Source organism: Hyaena hyaena, unplaced genomic scaffold (assembly GCF_003009895.1).
Source record: "Hyaena hyaena isolate Hyena2069 unplaced genomic scaffold, ASM300989v1 scaffold_20, whole genome shotgun sequence".
Taxonomy (NCBI): Eukaryota; Metazoa; Chordata; class Mammalia; order Carnivora; family Hyaenidae; genus Hyaena; species Hyaena hyaena.
The window spans coordinates 2,888,628-2,915,868 of record NW_024080652.1 but is presented as its reverse complement, the minus strand read 5'-3'; the positions used below and the strand labels follow the sequence as shown (position 1 = coordinate 2,915,868).

General features: G+C 41.2%; 1 protein-coding gene across 1 annotated transcript in view; it reads right to left on the bottom strand.

Annotated features, from left to right (window-relative positions):
• Nucleotides 1-27,241, bottom strand: part of SDK1 (sidekick cell adhesion molecule 1) — a 500,361-nt gene that overhangs the window by 436,022 nt on the left and 37,098 nt on the right. The gene's annotated exons all lie outside the window — the stretch shown is intronic.

Here is a 27,241-nt window from a genome sequence, read left to right as displayed (position 1 = left end):
GAACAACTACTGCAAAAGACTGAGGCAGCCTGTTCTCATATCAAAGCTAGCAACCACTCCAGTCAGAGCTCTGTCCTAAATAATTCCAGCATGTGAACTTTAATAATAATAACAAAAAAATACCCTATTTGACCAATGGATTTTTTCTGGCCTCATTAAAATGGCACAACTGAACAGCCAGTGAATAACCACATTCCCACGTGTCCATTATGTGACCATCTCACATCAAGCTGGTCGTGCAGGGGTATTGCTCACGACCTGTCTTACGAGATACCCAGGTGGGAAGATAAGATGCAAACGTGGGAAACAAATGAACAATTCGTGAGAGCATACCACTGGCTGTAAGTATCACAGGATCTGTCACGGGAAAGAGAGACAAACATCAATTTTCTATCTTTCCTGAGGGAATTGAGAATGTAAAATGTGTTGGAAGCAGTCTCTAAAGTTTAGTAACAAATGTTTACAGTTTTAATAAAATCTCTTCCTCTAAAGTCAAATAGTCTATCAAGTAATTTAGAAATAATTTATCCAGGGATAACAGCTACAAAAAGGAAGGGAGCATGGAAGTCTGAGGACACCGGGCACGTGCTTCGCTCACTGGCACTGGCACCAAGGTCCTGGGGGACCAGCATCAAGAAGAGACAACCTGGGATTTCTAGCCCATGTAAACTCTAGTGGGCTAGATTCTCCCCTGATCTTCAAAGCTAAAGCTGAGCTCATCCCACAAAATAGCTACGAAAAGCTTCACAAAAGCCCAATTTCTTTGTCTTAAAGATTTGGCTTTAGAAGACAAGGAACCATGTGTTGATGCAAATCAACCAGCACAACAAAACTACACATGATGGGGCAACGACCAAGGCACCAGGCTTGGGATGGGGGACAATTCTCACCAAAACAACATCTAAGAAGACTGCTAATTTTTAAAGACAAAACATTTTATTTTGAAATAATTATAAATGCACAAGAAGTTGGAGAAACGGTACAGAGAAAACCTGTGTGCCCTTTGCCCAGTGTCTTCTAACAGACACATCTTAGTGCAGTGTGGTGAAAATCCAGGAGGCGCACACTGGGACAAGGGGTGGCACTTTGTCACTCATGCAGCTGGCTCTACCCCTCCAGTCAGAAGAGCCACTTATCACCATACACACCTCCCTGGGGCTACCTGAGGACACATTCAATCCCAGCCCTGGCATCCCCTTACCTACTAACTGGTTCTTCAAGTATGTAATACTGTCTTTTTTTAAAAATTTAATTTATTGTCAAGTTGGCTAACATACAGTGTATACAGTGTGCTCTTGGTTTCATGCGTAGATTCCCCTTACATACAACACCCAGTGCTCATCCCAACCAGTGCCCTCCGCAATGCCCATCACCCATTTCCTCTCTCCCTGCCCCTACCCACCATCAATCCTTAGTTCTCTGTATTTAAGAGTCTCTTATGATTTGCTTCCTTCTCTGTTTGAAACTATGTTTTTCCTCTTCTCTTCCCCGATGGTCTTCTGTTAAGTTTCTCAAGTTCCACATATGAATGAAAACATATGATACCTGTCTTTTTCTGACCAACCTATTTCACTCAGCATAATATCTTCCAGTTCTATCCATCCAGTTGTTGCAAATGGCAGGATTTCATTCTTTCTCATTGCCAAGTAGTATTCTGTTGTATATATAAACCACGTCTTCTTTATCCATTTATCAGTTGATGGGCATTTGGGCTCTTTCCATAATCTGACTATTGGTGTAACACTGTCATTTCAATAATGCTATAGCAACAGAACCATGCAAGTGACCTTTGAGATAGGCCTCTTTCCATTCAGGATAACACCCCTCAGATCCACCCAAGAGGTCACGCGGTTAATGGTTCATTCCTTTATGATGCCAAGTAGCATTCTCTGGGACAGACACCCTACACTTTGTTCAATCGTCAGCCACTGAAGAATGCACAGACGAGTTTCAATTTTTGGCAACTATAGGAAGTGCTTCTGTGAACAATCGGATGCACATTCTGTTTTAGTTTCTTTGGGATGAACTGCTAAGTCTTAACCAACAGTGAATGTTCTGTTGTTTGTTTGTTTTAAAGAAATAGTCAAACTCTTTTCCAGAGTGGCCACACTATTTGACTTTGCCACTAGCAACATATGATCGACCGAATTTCTCCAGGTCCTCATAGGCATTTGCTATCATCACTGCATTTTATTTCAGTTGTTCTCATAGCTGCTTCCACACGCCTCCCCCACAGCTGTGACTTGTCTCTCTCCGATGGCAGGAGGGTTGGACATGTCTTCATATGCCTATGTGCTGTCCAAGTATCCTCTCTCATGAAATGTCTCCTTGTGTCTTTGGCCCATTTTATAATTATATGTTTTATTGCAGTTTCGAGAGGCCTCTGTGTGTTTTGAACACGAGTTCTTTCTCAAATATGTGGCTGGCAAATATTGCGTTACGTTCTATACCTTGTCTTTTCATTCGCTGGCAGGTGGTTTAGCAGAGCTAAAGTTTTAAAATATGAAGAATTCCATTTTATTGCTTCTTTTCTTTTAAGAACCATGCCTCTGGTGGCCGGTCTACAAACTCTTCGCCAAATCCTAAACCCTGGAGATTTTCTCTTATGCTTTCTTCTGAAAGTTTAATCATTTTACATTTAACATTTAGTCAACACATTTGGAGTTAATTTTTGTAGGAGGAATAGGGTTTATTTAGGTCAAGGTTTATTTTTCTGCCTACAGATGTTCAATCACTTTGGCACTGCTTGCCGAAAAGACCATTCTTCTTCTTCACTGAATCTCTTTGTACCTTTGTCAAAAATCGGTTGGCTGTACCTGTGTGGCTCTATTTCTGGGCTCTCTGTTCTGTCCCATTGATCTCCATGTCTGTCCCTACACCAGTACCACAGAGCCTTTCTGACTTCAACTATCTAGTAAGAATGCAAATTGGGTAGACTGATTTCTCCCTCTTTATCCTTTTTCAACATTGATTCGGTTCTTTTGCTTTTCCACATAAATCATCTTTTCTACACCTACAAAAAGATCTTGCTAGGATTTTGATAGGAATTGTATTAAACCTACACATAACAGGGGAGGAAATGGACTCCTGTCAACCCATGAACATGCCACGTCTCCCCATATGTTCAGCTGTTGATTTCTCTCATCAGCAATTTATTGTTTTCAGCATCAGGCCCTGAACATGTTTTCTTAGATGCATACTGAATTATTCCTTTTTAAAGCAAATTGGAAAAAGTATTATATTTATATTTCAATTTCTGTATGTTCACCATTATTATATAGAAACGTGGTTGAGTTTGTATGTTGAGTTTTATCTTATGATCTCCGTAAACTGATTCTGAGGTTTTGGTTTTTTTAAGACTCCTGGAAATGTTTTAGGTAAACCATCATGTCAAAAACAAATACAAAATTATTGTTCTTCCATTCCTATCTGTATGAGTTGTATCTCTCCCCTCCCCTCCCCTTCCCTTCCTCTCTTTCTTTCTGTTTTCCATCCTCCCTTCCTTCCTTTTGTCCCACTATCGAGCTGGCTAGAATCTCAGTACGATGGTGAAGGGGAGCGGTAAGAGTGGACATCCTTGCCTTGTCACCACGCCCAGGGAGAGCACTGAGTATGTCACCACTGAATACGACGTGAGCCAGTTTTTGTACATGTTACTTATCAATTTGAAGAAGTTCTCCCTATTCTTAGTTTACTGAGAATTTTTAGGAATGGGTGTGAATTTTGTCAAAGAATTTTTCTGCAGCAATTGATACGATCATATGACTATTCTTCTTTAGGCTGCTTGCCTGCTTGATTTTATTGATTGATTTTGAACACTGAGACAGCCCTACATAATTGGCATAAATCCCATGTGATCATGATGTATAATTCTTTTAGATATGTTGCTGAATTATATTTGCTACCAATTTCTTAAGGCTTTGTTCATGTTTATGAGGAATATTGGTCTGTAATTTTCTTTTATATATGTGATTTGTGTGTGCTTCTTCTCTGGTTTGGGTATCAAAATAATACTACTGATTCATAAAATTAATTGAGAAGCATTTGACCCTCTGCTATTTTCTGGAAGAAACTGGGTAGAACTGCTGTTGGGCGGGGGGAGGGGGAGCTTAGTTTGTTTGTGTTTACAGTTGGTACAAGTCTCCAGTGGAACTATCTTGGCCTGGAGATTTAGGAAGGTTTAAAGTTATGAAATCCAGGCACCTTAACCTCAGGTGGTTAAACGTCCAACTCCGCCTCAGGTCATGATCTCGCAGTCCGTGAGTTCGAGCCCCACATGGGGCTCTGTGCTGACAGCTCAGAGCCTGGAGTCTGCTTTGGATTCTGTCTCCCTCTCTCTGCCCCTCTCCCGCATGTGCTCTGTCTCTCTCTCTCAAAAATAAACAAACATTTTTAAAAAGTTAAAATTATAAAACCAATTTCCCTACTAGTTGTAGGGCTTTTCAAAGTATCTAGTTCTTTCTGGGTGAGTTGTGGTAGTTTGTGTTTGCTGGGGAACTGATTCATTTCATTTAAATTGTAACGTTTATGCATGCAGGGTGATTTATAGTATTCCCTTATTCCTTTTCATGTCTACATTGCCTGTAGTGCTATCCCCTGTTTCAGTCCAGATACTGGTAATCTGTGTCGTCTGTCGATTTTATTAGAGGTTTATCTACTTTAATGATTTTTAATTAGCTTTTTCTTACATGGGTTTATTCTATTTCTCTGTTTTCAACTCCATTGCTTTCCTTCTTTGTTTTTTTCCTTCTTTCTGCTTGTATTGGGTTTACTTTACTCTTGTTTTTCTAGTGTCTTAAAGTCAGAGCTTTGGTGGATTTGAAATTTTTCTTCCTTTCTGATGTAAGAAGTTAGTACTATAAACTTCCCTCAATCAGCTTTAGGTATGTCCCACAAATTACAATATGTTATGTTTTAATTTTCATTGAAAATATTGTTTTGTATTTTCTTTGACCTGTGGATATTCTGAAATGCATTGTTTCCAAGTGTTTGGACACTTTCTTGCTATCTTTCTGTTATTAATGTCTAGTTTGGTCCACTGTGGTGAGAGAACCCACTCTGTATGATTTCAGTTATTTTAAATGTGTGAAGATGTCTTGGCTTGGCACAATGACTATCTTGGTATATGTTTAATGAGAATTGAAAAGACCGTATCCTCAGCTGTTGCTGAGTGAAGAGTCCTATAAATACCAATTAGATCCTGCTGGTTGATGGTGTGGTTCAGTTATTCAAATCCTTGCTGATTTCTTGACAAGTGGGTCTACCTAATATTGAAAGAGGGCTAATATTTAAGTCTCCAAATAGAAATGTGGACCATGATTTCTTCTTTCACTTCCATTAGGTTTATTTCACGTATTTTGCAACTCTACTGTTATACATATTTAGAATTGCTATGTCATCCTGATAGATTGGCCCTTTATTATGTCTCTCTTTGTCTTTAGTAATCTTTATTACTCTAAACTCTATTTTAGCTGACATTAATCTAGCCAGTCCTGAATTCTTTTGATTTATGTGTACATGGCCTATTTTTAGGTCCTTTCACTTTCAGTGTACCTACATAATTAGTTTGAAGTTAGTTTATTGTAAACAGCAAATAATTGGGTCACAATTTTTTTTAATTACCCTACCAATCCCGTGTCTTTTCATGGGTATATCTTAACTATTTATACTTACTGCAATCATGGATATTTTGGGGCTTAAGCATACCATTTATTTTTTGTTTGCTGTTTGTTATCTCTATGTTTTAAAAACTTTATCTGATTTCTTTTTCTGCCCCCTTGAATGTTATTTGAATATTTTTGGAAATTTATTTTGATGTATGTAATGTTTTTGAGTGTATAGCTTTGCAAAGCTTTTTAGTGGTTGTTCTACGTATTACATTTTATCCATATAGTTTATCATGGTGTACTAGTGTCAACATTTTACCAGTCTGAGTGAAGTAAAAAAAGCTTACCTCACTTAAAATTCCTTATTCTACCCCATGTATAATATGATTGTCATCAACACTTTCTCTACATTCCCTATAAGCATTTTGCAGTGTTATACTTTTCCCTTCAACCATTAAACATAATTTAGATAATTCACAAGTATCCTCAACTATTCCAGGAAGTAGAAGAGGAAAAAAACTTTCAATATGTATTCTATCAGGCATCACCAGGATATCAAAACTGGACAAAAACACCACAAAAAAGAAATGTACAGGCCAATATCCACACAGATGAAGAAATCCTCAACAAAATATTAGCAAACCATATACAATACATTAAAAAGATCATTCAGGAGCACATGGGTGGCTCAGTCAGTTAAGTGTCCGACTTTGGATCAGGTCATGATCTCACGGTTTGTGGGTTCAAGCCCCACGTCGGGCTCTGTGCTGACAGCTAGCTCAGAGCCTGAAGCCTGTTTCAGATTCTTTGACTCCCTCTCTCTCTGACCCTCCCCTGCTCACGTTGCCTCTCTCTCTCAGAAATAAAACATTTAAAAAAATTTTTTAAAAAGTAAATAAAAAGATCATTCCTCAGGATCAAGTGAAATTTATCCCAGGGATGAAAGGATGGTTCAATATTTGCACATCAATGTGATACACCATCAACAAAACTAAGGATAAAAATCATATGATCATCTCAACAGATGCAGAAAAAGCATTTGACAAAATTGGACATCCATTCATGATAAAAACTCTCAACAAAGTTTGGTTAGAGAGAATATACCTCAACTCAATAAAGGCCATATGTGGAAAACCTGCAGCTAACATTAGACCACCATGGTAAAAAATACTGACATCTTTTCCTCTAAGATCAGGAACAAGACAAGGAAGTCCACCCTTGCCATTTTTATTCAACATAGTACTGGAAGTCCTAGCCAGAGCACTGAGACAAGAAACAGAAATAAGTGGGGTGCCTGGGTGGCTCAGTTGGTTAAGTGTCTGACTTTGGCTCAGGTCATGATCTCACAGTTCGTGGGTTTGAGCCCCACACAGGGCTCTGTGCTGACAGCCAGCTCAGAGCCTGGAGCCTGTTTCAGATTCTGTGTCTCCCTCTCTCTCTGACCCTCCCCTGCTCACACTGTCTCTCTTTCTCTCAGAAATAAATAAAAACATTTAAAAAATTGTTTTAAAAAGAAACAGAAATAAGAGGCATCCATGTTGGTAAAGAAGAAGTTACATTGTCACTATTGGCAGATACACAGAAAGTCCAATAGACCCCATGAAAAGACTACTAGAAGTAATAAATGAGTTCAGCAAAGTTAAAGGATACAAAATTAATATCCAGAAATCAGTAGCATTTCTATACAATATTAAGATAAATTAAGAAAACAGCATCATTTACAATTGTACCAAAAAGAATAAAATATCGAGGAATAAACTGAACCAAAGAGGTAAAAGATCTGTATTCTGAAAACAATAAATACCGATTTAAAAAAATTGAAGATGACACAAACAAATGGAAAGGTATTCTATTCTTATGGACTGAAAGAATTAATACTCTTAAAATGTTCTTACTACCCAAAGCAATCTACAGATTCAATGCAAACCCTATCAAAATACCAACAGCATTTTTCACAGTACTAGAACAAATAATACTAAAGTTTGTATGGAACCACAAAAGACCTGGAGTAGCCAAAGCATTCTTGAGAAAGAAAACAAAGCTGGAGATTACCACAATCCTAGATTTCAAGGTATATTACAAAGCTATAATAATCAAAACAGCATGTACTGGTACAAAAATAGATCTATAGATTGAAAGAAAAAAATAGAGTGCTCAGAAATAAATACATGATTATATGGTCAACTAATCTATGACAAAGAAGGAAACAATATACAATGTGGAAAAGATAGTCTCTTCAATCTTTTCTGGGAAAAGTCTTGCTAGGAAAACTGGATAGCTACATGTAAAAACATGAAATTGGATCACTTTTTAACACTTAACAAAAAAAAAATAAACTCAAAATGCACTTAAAGTACTAAACGTGAGACCTAAAACCATAAAAATCCTAGAAGAGAACACAAACAGTAATGTCTCTGATACCAGCCATTGTAACATTTTTTTCCAGGTATGTCTCCTAAGGCAAAGAAAACAAAAGCAAAAACAAACTATTGGGACCACATCAAAATATAAAGTGTTTGCACAGCAAAGGAAATCAACAAAGCAAAAAGCAACCTATTAAAAGATATAGTTGCAAATGATATATCTAATAAGAGGTTAATATCCAAACTGCATAAAAGAACTTAAATAATTCAACACCAAAAAACAAACAATAGTTTTTAAAAATGGGCAGAGGACCTGGGGTTCCTAGGTGGCTCAGTCAGTTAAGCGTAGAACCCTTGATTTTGGCTCAGGTCATGATCTCATGCACTTTTAGGAATGTTGCTTTAAAATGCTGGTCTGATATTTCTAAAATCTGTGTCATGTTGGTGTCTGTTGACACTGCTGTCATTCAAGCTGAGATATTCCTGGTCCTTGTTATGGAGAATGATTTTCAATTACAACCTCGACATATCTTGCTAGAAGATGCTGGATGTTGCTTAAGTCTTCTATCTTAGCCAGTCTCTTCCGTTGCTGCTTTGGAAGAGGAAGGGGAGCCCTTCCCCTCATTACTACCATGTGAGAGTGGAAATCTAAGATTCCTACTTGGCCTGTACTGACACCCAGGTGTGGGGGTGGTGGGCTCCTCATTAGTGCTGGGTTGGGGTGGAGGTTCAGGCTCTAGACTAGACCTCTGCTGATACCTGACACTGTTGGGAAGGAGTGGTCCTTGTTACCACTGGTGGAAGAGAAAGTCCATTCAGGCCTGCTCTGACACTACCCAGTGAGAAGAGAGAGGGCACTGTGAGAGCACCACGTGTGAGCAAGTAGAAGTCCAGGGTCCCTGTGTAGTCTCCTATGAAACCAGGGAGAGAACTCATTACACCCCAGAGGGCTACAAGCCTTGGTGACACACTCAGCTTCCTTTTTACCACTCTGGTTGGGGGTGGGGGATGGAGAACCTCACGGCAGCCTGTCAGCAGGACTGGAGTCTAGACTCCTCACTTGGCCTTTGCTGGTGGGGTTTGCTGCAGGCAGGTGGTTAGCGTCTACAAGTTTTCTGTCTTGCTAGGCTGCCCCCTTTTTATGGTCCTTTAGCTAGAAAGGGCAGGGTTTTTTGGAGGCTTTTTTCCCTCTGTGCCCACTGGCATCTGGGCTTTTGGCTTCTCTGACATCCAGGCTAATAAATAGGAGGTAAATAATAATCTCAGGGAACCCACCCTGGGTCATTCATGGAGCCTCAAGGCCCCTAGGCAGTCTGCCTCCTCTTCTCTGCTGTTCAGTCTTCTCATGTTTTTCATACAGAATGTCCAGGGATTTTAGCTGTACTTTGAAGGGAGCAACAGGGAAAAGTATGTCCACTCCATCTCTCCGGAGGCGTGGATTGAGAAGATTCTTCTAACAGTTTTTCTTTTTCTTCCACAGATTAATGATCAGCAAAATAACATTCAAGGATCATTAGCACATGGAAATGCCAGGGGAACAACAGAAAAACTGACATAGGAGTGAAGTAGGAGGAAAGAATGAATAAATTATGAACTATACACCAAGTACAGAAGTACAAAAAAATCAGCTGCCTCATCTGTTAGCTTAGGGCGGAAGGTAATGACTGAGAGGTAGACACAGTGAAAGAAGTGTACGGGGCTGAGTAAGAAGATAATGATCACTTAAGAAAAAGGGAGGATTTAGAGTATGTTAATATCATATGCCTAAGGAAGGAAAAACAAGAGAACTTTTTTAAGATCTCAGGTCAACACTTATTGCAGAAAAGCGGAAGAGAAGCTCTCCATATTATTAGCCAAGCATTGCTTGATTCCATTAATTGAAGATGAAACCCAACTGCTGAGGAAAAGCAGAGCCAGAAGTTCCAAATCAGTGACTGACATCCTAGGGACAAACTGTGAATCACAGCAGAATGAAAGGGATGAGTAATTAACACGGCACAAATTTCAGTACTGTGGCTCTTCTCATAATTAACAGACACGCAATTTAAAAACCACCTTGTACAAAATCATTACTGCTATTTTCCAAAGGTAACAGAAAGAACCTAACAAGGAATAGTTGGCATTCCCTTCATTCAGTCCACCTACCTTTATTATCAAAGTTGGTCAAAGACAGCTACAGAAAGAAAATCTAGAAAATAAAAGGTTTCTTCCACATTGCAATTCTTATTAGAAAACCACAGAAAATATATCCCTTTCAAGGTCCTCAAAGGATTTCTAAACTGCAGCTTCAGTCAGCATTGCTGTTCTATATACAAAACAAATTTATCGCACATGCCATGTTATTTATGCTTTCTTTTAGGAATTGCAATGGTAAGTATTAGAAGTCTCCTAGCTACTGGTGTTGACACCCTCTGGTATTAGACACAATGAAATGCTCCTCCTTTATAGTGAATCAGTTTTTATAATAACATTTCAGTCTCTAAATTCAATAAACTATTTAATGTTACAATTAGAGAATCAATATGTTATAATTAAATATGTTATTTCGTTCATTCTTTAATTTTCTTAGTGTTATAAGTTATAACTTACACCTAGGAAGGAAGAATTTTTGAATAACCTTAAATCTAGATGATGATGCAAAGGAAGAGAGAAAAGTATACTCTAAGAGACAAAGAAAGTTGGACTACCTATTTCAGAGCATCAACAAACAGTCCTGGGTCAAGAAAACAAGAATTACATAGGAATTAGTGAGGGAGCATTTTCATCACCACTGACCTGTGATCCAATCAGTTATTTGATCAATCACCAATCACTCACTGTCCATGCTGTCTACACCCCTAAGGAGGTGGTCTCAGCAAATGTATGTCATAAAATCTGCATAAGCAGAGATCCTGTGACCTGAGGGGTCTGCAATGAGAAGGCTGGTCAAGGTGATAGAAGAGCATGGATTTGAACCAGAACCACAATGAATAGCAGTGTTATTTGTGAGTCCCAAAGCAGAGAGAAGAGTGTCGGATGTGACTTGAGGCCCTTGTGCCTAAGAGGCAGTTAAAGACATGAGAGCAAGCATTAAGACCCCAGGGAGACTGCTCAGAAAGGAAAAAGGAGGGCCAAATTGAGAAAGCACAGGGACACCAACATTTTGGTGACAAGTCAGAAAAGTAATTAAGACAAACAGTCACAGAAAGACATACATAATGTTGAGGAAGGAAAGGAGAGATGTCAGAAAGGTGAAAGTCATAACGGTTTCAGATGCTGCAGAAGGCAAAACGGTGTAGAAAGTGGAGACTGTCCATTAGCCTTGGTGACTGGGCTGTCACTGCAGAACCAAGAGAAGGCAATTTCAGTGGTAACATTCGGGGGTTAGTGCCCGTCATCCTCAGCGTCCCCACCGCATATACTGGCTACTGCCTCACATCTGCTTCTCTGTTTACTTCCAGGCATTTATATTACTCAGATTAATAAACACATTTTACAAAGGAAACTGGAAATGTATACATGATAGAAATTGCAATTAAATACATTTAGTTGAAACACATAATGTATTGGCAATCTGCTTCTCCACGTTTTATACCTCTGATTTTGTAAGAACACTCACATCTAAGTGTCGCACCTTACATCTAAGTATGGCAAACTATTGTTTGGCCATTAAACTGATTTTCTACAGAGTTCTTGATTGATAAATGAAAAGGTCTATGATATCATCTTAGTCTGAAAATGTTTACAAAAGTTGATCGAGTAGGATCTCAGTTATAAAAACCTACATAAAAGACTGGATGCATGACAAGTGGTTCATAACTGCATGCAGGAAAGAGCGTATGGGGGGTTTTTTCTGCTCGCTCATTCTCTTCGGGATTTATGTAACATATCACAGCAAGCGTGCATTTTGTATTTTACTAATCGTGAAAAGGAGTAATTAAATCCTATTAAAAAGATAGAATCCATTTCCCATCTTCCCACAAATATGTTTAGTAAGCAGGTTCTTCGAGGGAAACACCTATTTGATTTGCTGTGTGAAGCAGCTGCAAGAGACCACACTGCCTTAGCAGACAGCGAGGTTCTAACAGCTCTAAGATGACGTGCTGCTCACCTTCTCAGTCCCCAGGAAAGTGTGAGCTCTACAGTACTACAGAAAAGCTGCATAACACAGTGGCTCTTTGCCTCTAACATGCCAAAGAGCCACCTCTGGGCCTGCTTTCTTGGGTGGCGGATCTGCGTACTAAAACTGTTTCAGAGTGTGGCTGGTCAGTAAGAAGACACACAGAGAGATGCCAGAGCACCGAAATGCCTATCATTACAGGGTGTGCGCTTGTGTGTCTGTACGTGCGTCTGCTCATGCTGTGCTTCATAAAGGAAATGATCTGCAGGATTCCTGGGGGGCTCAGTTGGTTAAGCGTCCGACTCTTAATTCTGGCTCAGGTCATGATCTCATTGTTCATGGGATCGAGCCCCACATCCAGCTTCATGCTGACAGCGTGGGGCCTGCTTGGGATTCTCTCTCTCTCCCTCTTCTTCTGCCCTTCCCTACACCCCCTACCCCGGATCACTCACACACTCTCTTTCTTTCTCTGTCTCAAAATAAATAAATTTTTAAAAAGTCATTCATAGGGGCACCTGGGTGGCTTAGTCGGTTAGGCATCCGACTTTCGCTTAGGGCATGATCTCATGGTCCGTGGGTTCGGGCCCCGCGTCGGGCTCTGTGCTGACTGCCAGCTCAGAGCCTGGAGCCTGTTTCAGTCTGTGACTCCCTCTCTCTCTGACCCTCCCCTGCTCATGCTGTCTCTCTCTCTCTCTCCTAGAAATAAATAAAACATTTAAAAAAAAAAAGTCATTCATAGCAAGGCTTGCATGTTGCTACGAGGAATCCTACTGTTCTAGTGCACTGTTTCACAAACTTACCTGACAGTACGGATTATCAAGGAAATTTGTAAAAATAGATTCCTGGGCCCAGCCTCCAGAATCAGAATCTCAAGAGATGGCCTGGATTTTTAAAAGATTTCCAGGACATAGCCAGACCAAGATCTGAGTATTATTTCCTGAGAACCTTCTAGGGCATCTAGTGAATCATTCACTTTCCCAATTTCGTGTTTTTCCCTTTGCAACTATTCCCATCAGTGGATGCACACCCATTCCAGACCAACCTAAGTGCCAGTGATACTCAGAGATTCCCACGTCTGTAGCTGTAATTTCCTGGCCGACTACCTGTCAGCCCTCCATCTGTGCATCCTACAAAATCAGCTAGAAGTCAGCTGCTGTCACCCTTGGCAGGAGTGACTGCCCACCGGCTCAGGCTAATGAACAGTGTCCAAAATATTTACATCCTTTCAGCCAATGATTCCAATTCTAGATTATAAGCCAGATTGATAATCAGAAATGTGACAAAAATTTACACTTTCATCCTCACATCAGGTAAAAACAAACCAAAACACACAGAAGTCACAGGATATAACTGAAATGTGCCTGAATAGAGAAATGGGTAATTTATGGTACATGGCTGAAAAATTATTCAGCAAACCTACAATATGCTTTTAAAGAATATTTAGTAATATGAGAAATTCTCACTATTCAATGATCATTTAAAGGAAACAGCAAAACTGGACATGTAACATGGCCCCAAATGCACCTAGAAGGGGAAAAAATATATCAAAATGTTAATGTAGTCATGGGGGGGGGGGTGGATAATCTCTGTGTTTTCTTGATATATTCCTGTATTTTCTAAATTACCTCTCAGATTTTAGAATCAGAAACAATTTTTTAAGAAAAAATAAGAAGTCAAATTATTTGGGGATCTCTGAAAAGGAATTACAATTACATTAAAAATTATTTATACAATTATTTATGTAATGTTTGTCTCCCCCACTCAACTGTAAATGAAATCAGAGTAGGAATCATATTTCTTGCTCACAGCTATATTCTGAGTGCCTGGCACATTGCAGGAAGTTAATAAATATTGATAAGTGGACGAGTAAGAGAAAGAAAGGAAGAAAAACTAGAAGGAAAGGAGAGAGCGGGGAGGTAGGAAGGAGGGGACTGGAAAAGCTAGGTCCTAGTGAATCCGACAGACGAGGAGCCTGTCTATCAACATCTCAAGAATGTGCCCCTGCCCAGCTGCTGCCTGGTGAACGTGCTGCATACACGAGTAAGTAGGTACACTGAGATTTACTTCTTTTCCATTTCTCTATAGCTTTATTGAGGTATACCTGACGTATGGAACTGTAAGATATTCAAGGTGTACACCATGCTGATTTAATCTCCATGAATGTTGTGAAAGAACTCCCCCATCTAGTTAATTCACACGTGATGATTCATTTCATGCATCAGCGTGACCAGCTAAGAGATGCCCTGATGGCTGGCCCAGCATTTCTGAGGCCTGTGAAGGTGTTTCTGGAAGAATCAGCATTTGAATCAGCGGACTGAGTGAAGAAGGTGTGCCCTCCTCAGTGCAGGTGGGCATCATCCCATCCGTTGAGGCCCAAACAGGACAAAAAGGTGGAGGCAGGGTTAACTCAGGCCTTCAGTTCGAGCTGGGACACCCTGTTCTTCTGCCATGGGTGCCCACATCCCTGGCTCTCTGGCCTTCGGGACTGCAGTGACACCTGCTCTCCTGGGTCCCTCGTTTGCAGATGGGACACCGTAGCACTTCTCACCCTCCAGAATTGTGTGAGCCAATCCCTCATAATAAATCTCCTTCTATGTATCACTATATATGCTACTGGCAGTTTCTCTGGAGAACCCTGACCAACACACCTGATCACCCCCAACATCATCCCTCAGACTCTGCTATGCTCAGAGTTTGTTCAGAGCTGATATATAGTCTTGGCGTCTTCATGTTCTCCAGCCCCAAATAACCATTGCTTTTGTACTTATACAAAACTCCGTACTGTATTTCTCACACAACTGGTACTGACTTCTCGTATGCCTCCCAAGCCTTGCTCTGCCCCCAGCCTCTCAGTCGCAGCACCGGTACCCTTGTTTCTTCACTGACACCATTAAGTACAACATTCCCACCTAATTTTCCAGAGCCTGGAAGACACCGAGCATTAGATGTTGTATCCTCTTAGGGTCCCCTGGACCTTTCCCACTTGATCACAAATGCAACAGTGCCATTATTCTGTGGCTACTTGCTTAATGACTGTCATTTCCACTTTGTCATCAGCAACTCAAGAGCAGACACCATGTCTTACTTGCTCACCGCTGTGTCCCCACACCTGGCGCAGGTCTGGGTTCTTATGTCCAGGGAATGTGCCTGCGGATTAGGTCCAGTGGGAGAAGGTAGAGGGCAGCAAGCCTGTGAGACGGGCACCTCTTTGACCCCGTTCACAGACCTGTCACTTGCTGCTGCTTCTGTCTCTTTATCCCTCTTACACGCCATCACGTGACCATATTACCCTAAAATTATTGAAAATATTCCACTTTAGGAAACAGCACAGAGGATGCAACTGGTCTCCCTGCCTGCCCCACAAGCCCCAGTTTCTGCATTCTGTCTGCAGAACACCTGCAGTTCCCCATGTGCGGCGGGAATGACAACATCCCGCACCCCCACTCCTACCCTCTTGTCAGGGTGCCCTGCCCCTGCACTCACAGCCCCCAAAGCCTTCATGTCATCCCTCTCTCCTCCTGCAGGTGAACCCCACTTGCTACAGCTCCACCCCTCCTCTTCCATTTCCAGTCAGTCCTCTCTGCCCTCTCTGGGCGGACCCCAGACCCATAATTGCCACTGGGTGCTTCTCGGAGGCAATATTCTAAGAAATGGATAAACATATCTGCAGGAGCATTTAGCAAATATATTTCACAATGTAACAGCTCAAATACAAAACATTCATTTCCACAACGTCATAACAAGTATTTCTAAACCTTCCCTGATCCCTCCAGACTTTGCTTCCCTTCAAGGCCAAAGTTCCTGAAAACAGTATCCACCTGTGGTGTTCACTTCCTCCCCCGACACACTATTATGCTATTTACTGATTTTTTTCAATAGTTAACGTGTGCTCACAACACAGAAGTCGAAACGTTCTGGAAGGTAGCAGGAAAGCACCTTCTTGCCAGAGGTGTCCCCGAGCCCCGCACTCCCCTCACAGGCAGCCCCGCTGTCAGCGTCTTGCGTAGCTCTGCAAAGGGCAGATGCACACATATGTTCTTATTTGTATTTTTTTATTCGAATGGAGGCATTTGTGCACGTTTTTTACCCTTTGCTTTTTTCACTGAAAATGCCTTGTATCTCACACATCAGTATACCCAAAGCTGCTTCATTCCTTTTTCTTTTTTTTAATTGAAGTTTAATTGACATGCAATATCCTACTAGTTTAAAATTTGCTTTGTAATTAAGAACAAATACACAAGCATCAAGTTTCTTCTTCTCTGACATTAATGCATCCTTAGCACGAGCGAAATCAGACCTAACAGGAAGGCACACACATTTGTGCTGGTGCCGAGTGACCAAGGTCACGACAGGAAAATCAGTAAGATTGGTTCACATGGATCATGTCAGATAATAATCCTTTTATTTCTTTTTGAAATATCATACCACCCAAGAACATTTGTCTTCTACTTTCTGTTGTGAATGCCACCGCCTCCTTACACGGGTCCCTGGAAAAAGAGGACAATCCCTTTCCCGAACCACTTCCAACACCTGGCAGTTCTGTGAAACTGTGCAGCTTTCCACAGCTCAGGCAGGGAAGGTGCCCCTCCTAGTCCAAACTTCAGTCTGTGATGCACCTTGCACTTCAGCGACTGGCCAGACCTCTTCCCGTCACTAGACACTCCCGTTCTATGGCATTTTTACTCTGCTTTATAAACATACAACTTAAGAAAAATCTGAGCCATTATTTTCCCTCACTAGTCTGAAATTCAGAAAGTCTCAATTGGTTTTCACATACATTTGAATTTATTCATGTTGAAAGGTAACTCTAGGTATGAAATTTGGTATAACTGCCTGAAATAAATTGGCTACCTTCTTGCTAAATAAAAAAAAAATAAGAAATGAGTAATTTTTTTAATCACAAGTAGAAAAAATTTTCTTCCAAATAAGTTTCTTGAAGAAGAAGACCATCTGAGAAGGACAGACACACTACTATATTTGAATATTTCTAGTGGGCTACAGTCTTGTAAGGAGACATCAACTGAGTGAAATGCCTGTAAGTCCAGGCTAATATATTAGTGTATTTTATTTCCAAAGTGTTTTGAGACCACACACTCTGAAAGGTGTTATATAAATGCAAAGTACTAGTTTTAAATTAAATTTTCTTGGAACTCAAAAGACAAGTCATATGGCTTTTATTAATGTAAAGTTTATCTTGACCTTACAGTGGAGAGTATAATCAAGTTGAAAAAATATTGGTATAATGTTATAGGGGTTAAAACTAGTGTGGAATCCTAAAAAAAAGAAATGTTTTCCTACTTTTCAAACAAGACTGACTGTGTGATGCTGGCTTGGTGATTTATCTGTAAAAGTTATACCGTGATCTCATAATTCAATATCAGTGGGGCCACTCAATGCATGATTTATTGGGTTTCTCTTTATCCTAAATGCCAGCAAAAGACATAGACTATCCTGTGGGCTTACTTTTTCACTTACTACATGTAAAATAGAAACAATGGGAGAATTATAAAAGGACAAGTCCTTGCCCCTTCATTGAACAGTAACACTAAGTCTCAAGTGCATTACTACATTTGGGCAAACAAAAAAATGATTTTTACTCATGGCCCTCAAAGGAAAAAAATTGTTATGGAGGAAAAAAAAAAAGAAGTCACTACTGTCTGGTGTTTGAGACCTAAGTGTAATGTGTCACTTCACCCTTGATTTGTGTTAACTACCACGTGGAGGCTCACCCAGCCAGGGCTGGACACGACGCGAGAGCCACGAGGGGCCACGCGGATCACCACACTGACAGCCACCAAGCTCTCCATCCCCGCTGCCGTTCCTCATCTGGTTCCTAAGGGTAGATCTGCTCTGGGCTATAAACTGTAAGCCCCTCATAATTGCCGCTGGGTGCTTCTCCAAGGCCACGTTCTAAGAAATGGACAAATGTATCTGCAAGAGCATTTAGCAAATATATTTTGTAGCGTAACAGCTCACACATAAAACATTCATTTCTACATAGATGATCAAAACAAGCATTTCTAAAGTGGAAAATATTTTTGTCTGCAATAGAAACATATGTCTTGGCTGTCAAAACATTTCTAAATAAGATATGATTCTTGCAAAAGGTATTTAATTTGGCAAATATGTGCTTGTGTATACACAGATTCAAAGTACTTTAAAATTATGTTATGGATTCATCAAAAATAAAAATAGCAACTTCCAATTACTTGCTTAATCTATGAAAACAACTGAGCAAAAGGTTCCTATTTATCACTAATGTAATCCTTGTTATTATTAAATGTGAGAAACAGATAAGAAAGCTGAGGCCTGGAGAAGTAATTTGTCCAAGGTTCCACACACAGTAAAAGGGCAGGACTGCACTGCTCACAAGCAAGAACAATGACAAGTCTGGGCTTTTAAAAATAGTTGATTTTCTCCTATGACAAAATCCCAAGAGGTGGGGAGTGGGAGAGGTCAGGGGGCTCCGCCGTGTCTGTCAGCAATCCTGCCCCTTCCATCTTTCTACAGATAAAGGGAAGCTGGGGGACTAAGAGGCAGGGTTAGCATGATATTCCTAGAGGGGGTTTGGCCATCATCTTCTGGAAAGAGCTGGACAGTAACAGGTTTCAGGTCTGCAGTCACATGGTCTCTGTCCCAACCACCCAGGGAGCTGATAATCAGTTACAGGCCACCTGTCTCAGGGTAACGGGGACTCAGCCCAGGGGAGGGCAGGCACACGAGGTCGGGAGAACAAAACCACATCCTGCTGGGAAGCTGGCTAGCCAACTGACCGCCAGGCCTGGTACCCGCCACGGACAGAGGCAGTGCTCACATCTAGGCCCAGAAAATTCCATCGCCCACACTCCCAACCACTATACAATTCTATCATTTTGCCTCCGGCAAGATCACCTCTGATTCCACACACGTGACAAGCAGGAGGTACTCTGCACACTGTCTACTCCAACACACTGCAATTCCAGGTGAGAAAACTAAGGCCCGGAGCGTATATGACCTTCTAGAAGTCCCAGGGCGAGTTCGAAGCAGAGATGAACTCTGTCTCCTGATTCCCTTGCAGCACTGCTCCTGCTTCTCATCGGAACAGGAACATTGGCAGCCCTGGCATTTGTGGGGCAGCGGGAGGTGCACTTAGTTCTTTACAACACCCTTCAATATAGACACAGCGATCACAGCTCAGTTCTCAGTGTGCCCAAGGTCACACAGCCAGGTAGCAGCAGAGCCAGAAGTTGAACTGGGGCTGCATCCACAAACCGCCAGGCTGTACCGGCCACCTCCTGTGCACCGCACCGCTCCCCCGGACTCTAGAAAGGCTTGGCACACTCCACAGAAAGCCTTGGTTGCTATAAATAGTAACAACACAATTAACCCGGCTGTACACAGCACGCGGAAAGGAGTTAGGAAGTGGCAGCATCATTACCGCACTGAGCACTGATTGTCCTAAAGCTCTTGATACACGGGCTGCTCTGAATTCAGTTCAAGATTGCTCCCAGGGTAGTTTCCTTTTGGAAGTATTCTAACCTTTGGATAAAACCTTTCTAACAACCTTTGAAGGTGTCACGGCTCGGCTCTCATTCCCTTTAATCTGAACTATTACGGGCTCTCTTCTGTGATCATTGTGTGTGGAGCCCAGCTCACAAAAAGAAGAGGGTGGTCCCCATGGTGTTTTCAAAGCAATTTGCAACTAGGATCTTTACTTGGAAAAATTACTATTTTTTACTTGGAAAAATTACTCAAGTTCACTGATTCAATCCTCTGTCATCTCTCCTCTGCTATGGAGCCCATCCAGTGAGTTTTTACTTGGGTTATTGTATTTTTCAGTTCTTTAATTTCCATTTGGCCCTTTTTTGTTACACTTCTTTGCTAAGCTTTCTATTTTTCTTATTTCTATTGAGAGAATAATTACTTGTTGAAGTACTTTTATGATTGGCTACTTTAAAATCTTTTCTAGATAATGCCAACATCTGATTTCTGTTTACTGGCTTTCCCCATAAAACTTGTTATTTTCCTGGTTCTTAGTCTGAGAAGTCATCTTCAGGTATACCCTAGACACTTTGGATAGTATATAAGGACTCCATCCTATGTAATCTTCTCTTTTAAACAGGTATACCCATGGTTTATGTGTAGCATAAGGGCCAAGTGAATGTGAATGTTCAGCTTTGTACCAGGATCCTCCAGTACCACCCTGGCAAAAGTGGGGCACTGACTCCTATTATGTCATTGCCTCTGAGTGGGTGTAAAGATCAGCTCCACCATGGGCCCTAAAGCCACCAGGAAGAAGGAGAAAAGGCTGGTTGCTATACTGTGGCATGGTGGAGCTGAAGCTCCAGTCCCACTGGACACAGCGGAACCAAGTGTAGGGTGGGAGGTCGAATGGTAATTAGCCTACCTCTCACCAGCTCCTTAAGTCTCGCTGCTGCTGAGCTGGGATGAGGCTCAGCTCTGATGCAGAGCCCAATGACAGCATCGTGGTGGGGGATCAGAGCACCACCTGTTTCTGCCGGGCAGAAGACGGAGGATCAGTTCCATGCCCACTCCTGCCAACACCACCCAATGGGTGGATCAGGAAACCTGCCTGTTTGGATGGTGTGGGTACGGGCAGAACATCAACTTTCACATGCTGATGTGGTGGCAGAGGGAGGGGCATTTTTCCATTCCTTTGGCTAGAGTGGCACAGATGTTACCAGGAAAGATTTTGTTGGTAGGGCACCCTTTTCCTAGACTTTGGCTAGAATGAATAGGCTTTTCTTGGACCTCTTGTGTGTGTGGTGGTGGCTCAGATCACAATGTCTGCATATCTTTGTCCAGGATACATGGGCGGCAGTAAGAAAACTTGCCAACACTTTGATCCTTAAGTCCCCAGGTAAGCCTCTTCCTTCTGCCTTTCACACATGTCCTGTGCTTATTTGTTGTGTTGCGTCCAGGGAATTCTAGTTGTAAGGTGAGGACCTGGGAGCAATGGGGCAACTCCACTTTGGTAGAACCTGAGGTCAATAAATACTTTCTCAATGCCTGTCATGTGCCAGGCACACATGAGTTTCTTGCCTTCATGAAGCTAACTAAATCTTAATAAGAGATTACACAAAAATGATAATAATAATTGGTGATGAGTGCTCTTATAAGATAGGCCAAAATCTACCTACTCCCCACCATTTTTAGTAGATAAAAATCTATCTACTTCTTCTAGTCTGAAATTGTTTTTTAACAGGGTTCAAAGGCATGTATCTCCTAAAGATAAAAGGCATATGCAATCATTCATTTATTAAACAAATACAACAAGTGCAAAGTATATGCTGGGTCCTGTTATAGGTATTGGGAAAGCATTAGAGAACAAAATAAAACCAAGCCTTACAATGACACAGCTTACTTCTATTGGAGGAGACAGGCAAATACAATAAACATAATTCATAAGAAGTCTGTAATACACATTCATTCAATCAATTCACTCAATGTCAATGCCTTGCCAGGTAATACCTTGCCTGAAAATCACCCCCAGTAAAATTTGCTATTTAATTTATAAATCCAGATGCCTTATTTCAGATCCTCCTGTTTTGAGAGAGGAGGGCAGGCTGAGTGTAATGGGTGGCACTGTGGAGCTGATGTGGGAGAAGAATTCTCAACCAAGGAAAGAGAGAGCACAGGAAGGGGGGTTGGCGATGCTGAAGGTGGACCTCCTGAAGCATGGAGGGTCAGAGCCGTTACCGCATCAGACAAGTGAAAGCTGACCCGGACAGTTGGTGTACACACATGCGTCGGTGTTAGCTCTGTTCCAGATCTCAGGACAATTGTGCACGATTTATGACAGCTTCATTATGAAGGAGCTTTTTCCCCTCTGGAAGTGTTAATTTATGAAACACAAAAACTGCCACTTTCATCAACAAGCAGCAGCTGTAGCACTGTTGAGAAAGTATTCGAATCAGAAGACAAAGTTTGCATTTTAGCTCTGCTGTTTAGTAAAACTTGAGGTAAGATCCTTATTTTCTGGTGACTCAATGATCTCATCTGTGAAGTGATTATAATCATATCTATGCTGCCTACCATCTCCCAGAGTTGTCAAGGAATGTAAAATATTTCTGAAAATTCTGATGTATAGTCTGAGCATCGGAATCTTCACCAGGTGACCTGACATGCAGATCCTTTGAAATTGTATCAAACAATTGGGGCACCAGGGTAGCTCAGTTGGTTAAGCATCTCACTCTTGATTTAAAATCAGTTTGTGACCTCATGGTTCCCAAGTTTGAGCCCTGTGTTGGGCTCTGTGCTGACAGCATACAGTTTGCTTGAGATTCTCTCTCTGCCCCTCCCCTGCTCACACACATTCTCTCTCTCTCTCTCTCTCCAAATATATAAATAAATTTTTTAATAAATAAAATTCCATTAACAATTGCTTTGACTGATATAAGGCTATTTACAGCTTTTCATATCTCATTCAATGATGGTCATTAGCTTCATTTTAGAGACATTAATACATTCGATTACAAGATGCTCCTAGAAGTCATACCCATGGTAACTAGGTAATATATAGTGTACAAACTGTATTATCTCTCCAAAATATGAAAAATAAAAATTCTGAATTCCAAAAATACATCTGGTCTCAAAGGGTCCAGAGAAAGCATTTCAGATCTCGATCCACTTTAACCTAACTCAGGTGAAAGGAGGGTTAATCAGTGAAGAAAAAGCTATCATTTAGATATAACACCCATAGATTCAATTTATTCTTTCAACAATCATTAAGCGCCTACTATGTCCTTCGGTTATAGACACTGGAGATACAAAACAGAAAATAAAACAATATCTTGGGAGATTATACTATAATAATGAAAGATGTAAAATAAATATCATAAATAAGTATACTAAAAGGCAATTAAATATAATGGAAAAACAGAAAATGGGCACTTTCTTATAAATTTGAAGACATGCTTGTCTTTATGACCCAGCAATTCCATTCCTAGACAAAACCCAGCAACAACACGTGCATAGGCGTGCCAGGGGACAAGTGTGACATGGCCATAGCGGCACTGTTTCCAGTGGTCCAGTTAGGCAACAATTCAAAAGTCTATTAATGCTAGAATGGATAAACACACTGTGGTGTGTGCATACAATGGAATATTAAGTAGCAATAAAAATGAATGTTTACTTTCTAGAACAAGTTCATGAAAATAATGTCAAGGGGAAGAGACCAGACACAGAAGAAAATATGCAGTAAGCTTCCATTTATCTAAAGCCCAAAAACTCAACTACAGCACTGAGGTGGTAAAATTACCAGGAATCACAGAGTAGTTAACACACACAGGAGTCAGGAGAGCCCCTGCCTTGAAGTGGGAGAAAGAGCAAACCTGGGGCGTCTCAGATGCTGCAGTGATCCATTTCTTGCACATATGCAAGAAATTCATTTCTTGATTCTGCAAATATGTCGCTTACAATAATTTATTAAACTGCACAACATTTTAAAATCATTGATTTCAAATGTTGACAGATTCAGAGAAAGATGCAGATATAGTACAGAAAGGTCTAATGTGCCCTTCACTGAGTTTCCCCTGAAGGTACAATGTTCCATAACCACAGCACGGTGTCAACTCCAGCCCAGGAGCTGCTAAGTCACCAGACCTTGTTTGGATTCCCCCAGGTCTGCAAGCACTCACTTGCATGAGCACATAGTTTTACACAAGTTTAGCACATGCATGTATATACATACATAACGTCTTCAAGATACAGAAGCATTCCTATCCCCATGAGGATCCCTCACGCTGCCCCTCTCTATTCACATTCATCCCGCTTCCCTCCAATGCCCTCTGGAACTCTCCTTTCTCTCTAACTCCTGGCAACCACTCATCTTTCCTCCATTTCCATAACTGTCATCTTGAAGACATTATATAAATGAAATCATACTGCATATAACCTTTTGTGATTGGGTGTTTTTCACTGAGCACAACGTCCTTGAGATCACTCATGTTGTTGTTTGTACTAATAGTCCATTCCTCTTTGTTGCTGAGTGCTGTTCCACGGTATAGACCACAGTCATTTTAAACATTCACCCACTAGAACATCGGGGTCATGTCTCATTCTTGGCTAATTACAAATAAATTTCTAAATTTGGCCCTTACAAATAAAACTGCTATTAAAACTTTTTAAATGATTACTTTGAGACAGAGAGACAGAGCATGAGTGGGGGAGGTGCAGAGAAAGAGGGAGACACAGAATCCGAAGCAGGCTCCAGGCTCAGAGCTGTCAGCACAGAGCCCAACGTGGGGCCTGAACTCCAGAACCACGAGGTCATGACCTGAGCTGAAGTTGGATGAAGTTGGATGAAGTTGGATGCTTAAACTGGAGAGAGAGAAAGAGAGGGACAGTGTGAGCAGGGGAGGGTCAGAGAGAGAGGGAGATACAGAATCTGAAGTAGGCTCCAGGCTCTGAGCTAGCTGTCAGCACAGAGCCTGACGCAGGGCTCAAACCCACAAACTGTGAGATCATGACCTGAGCCGAAGTCAGATGCTTAACCAACTAGTCACCCAGGTGCCCCTGTGTGCATGTTTTTATATGATCCTAGCTCTTCACCTCTCTGGAATAAGCACCCAGCAGTGTGATCACTGGGTCATATGATAAGTGTATGGTTGTCAGAAAGGCTGTGCCCGTTTATATGCTCCCGCCCCCAGCAATGCAGGGGTGATTCCATTTCTCCACATCCTAGCAGGATTTGGTATTGTCACTAGTTTTTATTCTGGCTCTTCTGATAGGTATCAGGAAATCTCACAGTGGTTTGAATTTGCATTTTCCTAACAGCTAATGATGTTGAAGATATTGTGATATGCTTATTTGATATGTTTATTTCCAATTGGATATTTTTACTGTTGAATTTTGCAAGCTGCAAGTCCCTGACAAGATGTGGGGCTCACCCATACCCCTCCCCAGCCACAGCTCCTCACTACGTCCTCACAGCAACGGCCACACAGTACAAGTCTTCGGGGCTGGGGAATGAAACATAATTTATTGATTTTTCTCATTTATGAATCATGTTTTTGGTGCCATGTCTAAAAAGTCTTCACTAATTCCTAAATCCTGAAGATTTTCTCCTATGTTTTTCTATAGTTTTTCAGGCTTACATGTTACACTTTCATCTAAAGAGAGCTCTTGTTTTTTTTTTTTTTTTGCTAAGGTGTGCAGGTTAGGTTGAGGTTCATGGTTTTTGCCTGCAGATGTCCAGTTTCTCCAGCACCATAGGCTGAAAGATGATTTTTCCCTCCATTGAATTATCTTCTTTACAATTGTCTTCTTTACAACAAAATATACATAACATAAACTGTATCATTTTAAACATTTAGGTGGACAATTTAATAGAGTATGCTCAAAAAGTTGCTAGACCATCACCACTATTTACTTTGAGGTCTTTTTCAACATCCTGAATGGAAATTCTGTGCCCATTAACCAACCCTCCCGATTTCTCCCTCTCGCAGCCCATGGGAACTACCACTCCACTTTCTGTCTCCGTGAATTTGCCTGTCCTAGATGTCTGATCTATTTGCCCTTTTTGGGCTTGGCTTTTTTCACTTCACAAGCTTTCAGGATTCATCCATGTTGTAGTGTTTTTCAAAAATTCATTCCTCGTTATGGCTGAAGGATTTTCCACTGTATGGACAGGCCACGTTTTGTTCACTACGCATCTGTTGTTTCCACCTTTTGGCTGCTGCCAATGACACTGCTGTGAATGAGTGTGTAAATATCTAAGTCTCTGCTTTTAGACCTTCAGGGCCAATACCCAGGATTAAAACGGCTGGATCACGTGGTAATGTTAACATTTTAAGGAACCACCAGACTCTTCCACAGCCACCGCAGTATTTTACATTCTCATCAGCATACACGAGGGCTCCAATTTCTCACCTTCACCAGGGTTTGTTATTTCCTGAAATTTCTTTTTTTTAATAGCCATCCTACTGGGTGTGAAGTGGGCACCTCATTGTGGTTTTGATTTGCATTTCCCAGATGACTAATGATGCTGGGCATCTTGTAACATGCGTTTGGCCATTTGTACATCTTCTGTGGGGAAGTTTCTATTCAAATACTTTACCCCTTTTTAAATTGATTTTCTTTATTATTGAGTTGTAGGAGCCTTTAAAAATATGTATATTCTGGATATTAATTTCTTATCAGGTTTGAATTTGGGGTATCTATTAGATTTCTAACTGCAGATGTTTTATAAACATGATCAAGTTTAAATAGTAACTGGGAAACTACAGCCTGTAGGTCAAATCCATCTGGGCCTGTTTATATGGCCCAAGCTAAGAAACCAAGGTCACTGTGCCTCTATCCATGGAAGTCAAAAGGTATACCCTATGTGCCCTACCCTCTACCACTCACATTTTTGTCCAATTATCAGCTTTGCCCACAAAGATTAATCCAAGTATGCCCTTTATCCAGCCTTTATTGGCTCATGTGTGCTGCCTTTGCGCTTCTTTATCCAGTTCCATAAGAGATGATGCCATGTTGGTAGCTAAAATGTGCTTTAGTGGGAGTATTTACACCATGGAAAATGGCACATGCTCCCAAATAGGACTTTTCCTTGCCAAAAGCTAGTTATTAATCATTTAACAGCACATCACTGCCTTTTCCCTGTTTACAGGTAAAGTCTCAGAATCTCCACTTGTCTTGCATCTCCTACACTCCCATCCCTAGTCACCTGTACATCGCCTGCTCCTACCCCTCTCATTGTTTCACTGGGACTGACTCACAGCCAAATCCCTGCAAAGGCCCCTCTCTGGTCCACCTCTTATACAAATGCTTCTTGCTTCCTCTTGCTCCACTTGGAACCTGGCTCTCTCCTATTCACCATCTCACCCCTGCAGCCCTCTCTCCATTTCCCACGACCACGTACCCCTAGGCTTAGAGCAGCAGCAATTTTCTCCCTAGCTTCCCTGCTCTCTCCAGTCCCCTCTGCCTTCTTCCTTACCTGCCTCCATCTCTAATGTCACATGATCTGACTTGATTTCCCATTATCCCTTCATCTTGTAGTCAACTTCTGACACCGTCTCTACCTTATTTTTTATAATCCATCTCCTGACTTAGAATTTCCACATGCACACTGATAGTCCTTTAATCCACGTATGGTCAGGCTGTGCTACCCAGAGATATTTCCTCATTCTTTCTTTTTTGCCTTAACAGATGTTTAAACTTCAAAAGTTCTT